A 4,200-nucleotide genomic window follows, 5' to 3' on the forward strand; every position below is an offset into this window, starting at 1 on the left:
CAGCACAGGCAATCCTTAGGAGATTACCAAGTATTCTCAGTTCGTTCAGCCTCAACTACTCTTAAAGTAGAACAATTTAGCATGCTAGTTCCTGGCAGCTGCAAATAAAAATATTTGCTTCACCCTCCCTCCCCCCCCCCCCAATCTAAATGCAGAAGCAACTACTCTTAAGTAGCTTACCAAGTACCCTCAGTTTGTTCACCCTTAACTACTCTACTCTTAAAGTAGAACAATTTAGCGTACTAGATCCCTGCAGCTGCAAATAAAAATATTTGTTTCATCCCCTTTAATCTAACCGTATAGGCAACTATCCTTAAGTGGCTTACCAACTACCCTCAGATAGCTCACCCTCAACTACTCTACTTTCAAAGTAGAACAATATAGCAGCCTTGTGCCTGGCCGCTGCAAATAAAAATATTTGCTTCACCCTCCCCCAATCTAATAGCAGAAGCAACTACTCTTAAGTAGCTTACCAAGTACACTCAGTTAGTTCACCCTTAACTACTCTACTCTTAAAGTAGAACAATTTAGCGTACTAGATCCCTGCAGCTGCAAATAAAAATATTTGTTTCATCCCCTTTAATATAACAGTATAGGCAACTATCCTTAAGTGGCTTACCAACTACCCTCAGATATCTCACCCTCAACTACTCTACTTTCGAAGTAGAACAATTTAGCAGCTTTGTGCCTGGCAGCTGCAAATAAAAATATTTGCTTCACCCTCCCCCCCCCAATCTAACGGCAGAAGCAACTACTCTTAATTAGCTTACCAAGTACCCTCAGTTAGTTCACCCTTAACTACTCTACTCTTAAAGTAGAACAATTTAGCGTACTAGATCCCTGCAGCTGCAAATGAAAATATTTGTTTCATCCCCTTTAATCTAACAGTATAGGCAACTATCGTTAAGTGGCTTACCAACTACCCTCAGATAGCTCACCCTCAACTACTCTACTTTCAAATTAGAACAATTTAGCAGCCTTGTGCCTGTCAGCTGCAAATAAAAATATTTGCTTCACCTCCCCCCCCCCAATCTAACAGCAGAAGAAACTACTCTTATTTAGCTTACCAAGTACCCTCAGTTAGTTCACCCTTAACTACTCTACTCTTAAAGTAGAACAATTTAGCGTACTAGATCCCTGCAGCTGCAAATAAAAATATTTGTTTCATCCCCTTTAATCTGACAGTATAGGCAACTATCCTTAAGTGGCTTACCAACTACCCTCAGATAGCTCACCCTCAACTGCTCTACTTTCAAAGTAGAACAATTTAGCAGCCTTGTGCCTGGCAGCTGCAAATAGAACTATTTATCTCAGCCCTGTCTATCCCATAGAATGGACAACTAGCCTTAGGCAGCTCACTGCTCAGCCTTCAAAGTAGAAAAATTTAGCTCATCGGATCCTGGCAGTTACAAATACAAATATTCATCTCATCCCCCTAATCTAACTGAACAGGTAACCACCCTCAAGTAGCTTACCCTCACTGCTCGAATTTCTAAGTAGAACAATTTTGTGTGCTAAATCCTGGAAGCTGAAAATACAAATATTTATCTCGTCCTCCCTAATCCAACAGAATAGGCAACTACCCTTAAGTAGCTTACCAACTACACACAGTTGCCGCACCCTCACTTCCTCCTTAATTTCTCTTCACTTACTTTCTTTTCTTTAAGAAATCTGTCAGGGATAAGATCTAAGGGAGAACAAGCCTAATTTTACTTTGAGTCTGAGTATGAATAAGTAGATGTCATGTCACTAATGTGCTACTTACTACTTACTTGTACTTGTGGCGGGAATCAGGCGTTTCCACCTCGCCCGGCATCGATGATCTTAGAGACCTTCTTGGACCATGTTGATCGATCTTGTGCCAGCTGCTCTGCAAAGGCGAGCCACTGTGTTGACCATCTGTGACCGAATTTTCTGAAACCCCCGATTGGTTCAAGGTCTGACTTGGCCACGTTCCACCAGTTCTTCCTCTGTCCTCCTTGGCGTTTCTTCCAGTAGCTAATAGGCTCAACTAGAAGTATTTGGCCAGGCAGGTACTCTGGCGGTTTTCGTAATACATGGCCCAACCATTTCAAACGGCGTTCTTTAATATGGTTGGCTAGTTTACTTCTGGACACCCGCGCCAATACGGGGGCCGCGTCGCTTGCCGGGGACGCCGTAGTTGTTACAACTTTTCTTCTAGGTCTCAGATCCATTAATGTTTCTTGAGAATAGAGTTGACCGCATGGTCCCCAGTCTTGCGGGTCACCCGGAGCGCGTTGGCCACCAAATCGCTCGGCGTGGAGCTCAGTGGTGTTTACACCCTTCCACCGCTTTGAGGTGCGCTGCCGGATTTCCTCTGCTGCCCAGGGACGGAAGATCGAGCCTAATTGCCTGTAACTACCATCACCGCCATGGAGGTATACAGGCTTAGCTTGACCTTTGACTCCCACCTAGAATCAGCAGGGGCTTAGGAATGTCACTAATGGAATCGTAATTATAAAAGGTCTAAGCCGAGCTGGCCTAAACAACATTTAAAGCCCATCGATTGTTTACGTTCTACTTGCTTGGTCTTTTTATAGACTATGTACTGTATATGTTGTATTGTTATTCTTATTTTATTTTAGATTCTTTCCTTTTCTCTAACCAATTCATAGGTTGATTGCGATTTCCACTAGTTTGTGTCTCTATTGATTTCTTACTATATTGATTACAAATCAGATGCAAGTATTACAAAATAGAGGCCCAAAATGAAAATATGTTAAATACATATTACAAAAAATAGTGTTTCATATTCATCATAGCGGATATATAGTAGTTTTAAAGTCGTTCATGGATATTATGCTGCTGAAATTACAGATTATGGATCTTAAACCAAAGAACATAGTACACAGGGTGTCTGGTTCACAATATATTTTTCCTGTATCTAACAAAGATTGTAACAAAAGATTCCTAAACTTACTTCCTTAGAACTTAGTTCCCTCTGGGCCATCTGTGGGATGTAGGGCATCGGCGAAGCCTTGGTAGACATATCGCATAGTTGCTGCGGCTAAGATATCTTCTCGCTGGGGCTGTCATGGCGTATGCGAACATCTGATATCACAATTGCACCTGAGTGTAATCTTCGGTCTCCTTTGCTGTCGAAGCCCATGTAGCTGCCATCGGTGCTCTTGGGGTGTAGTGGCTGACTCCTTCACCTGGAGGGTGTCTCCAAAATAACTCCATCTTTTCTTCTTCGCCACTTTAGAAATAAGGTGTTGACCAGGTCTCAAGCAGATCTCAGCATTGCCCACTTTTAGTCTCCAGCTGACATTTAATATGCCCCTCGGGCGCATATTTTCGAAATATGCTGGTCTTTTCTCTGTCTTTATATCGATTTTTCGGCACTCGCTTGCATATAACAGAACTGACATAATTTTGCTATTGTAGCTGTTTTAAGGGAAAAGAGAACGTACTTTTTTGGCCTACAAACTGTGAGTTTATTGAAAGTCATATTTCCATGTCTGTTCTTCTCGTAGTCTCATTTTGTACTTCAGCTTTTTATTCGACTTAGCTTCCGAGGTATGTAAATTCCGGGACTTACTGTATTCTGCGACTTCCGCATATTAGTTCAAGTGGGGTGCCTTACGATACCGTAGATTTTGTCTTTTCAGTGCTGATTTTCATTCCACTTCGCTCTGCTTTACCGCTCAGTTTGTCACGAAGCTCCTGGAGCCACCGTTTTCAGTTTTCAGAAGTGCCACGCCATCAGCAAAGTCTAGGTCAAACAAAAAGTTTGTTCAAAACACTTTCAAAACATAATCCCATCTCAGAGGTATGACTTGACTGAGTGGCGTATCCGGTATTTCTGAAGGGGGGGGGGATCTTTTTCTTCTTGGTAAGAAAATATTCCCTTAAATTAGTCCTCTTTAATACTCTTGTTTTGGGCCATAAAATATCCTTCGAAATTTGATTTAGGACCTTCATTTTTCTTCTAATACCTGGTGGAATAGCCCTGACCAAGAAAGTACTAATTGTCTGTTTAGAACTGTTTTTCGTGAAATTCTTAGCGATATTTTAGAAAATTTAAGGACATCAATAGAATTGTAAGAATATAAAGTAATGCTTGTTGTTATTATTGTTGTAAATATTCTGCAACGAACTGGCAAATTACGTAAAACATCTCTCAGAAAGCGTTTTTTTATTACTCACTAAGTTAACCCTCGCGATTGTTTTCTTTAT

Source organism: Artemia franciscana, chromosome 17, assembly GCF_032884065.1.
Source record: "Artemia franciscana chromosome 17, ASM3288406v1, whole genome shotgun sequence".
In the NCBI taxonomy this organism is placed as follows: Eukaryota; Metazoa; Arthropoda; class Branchiopoda; order Anostraca; family Artemiidae; genus Artemia; species Artemia franciscana.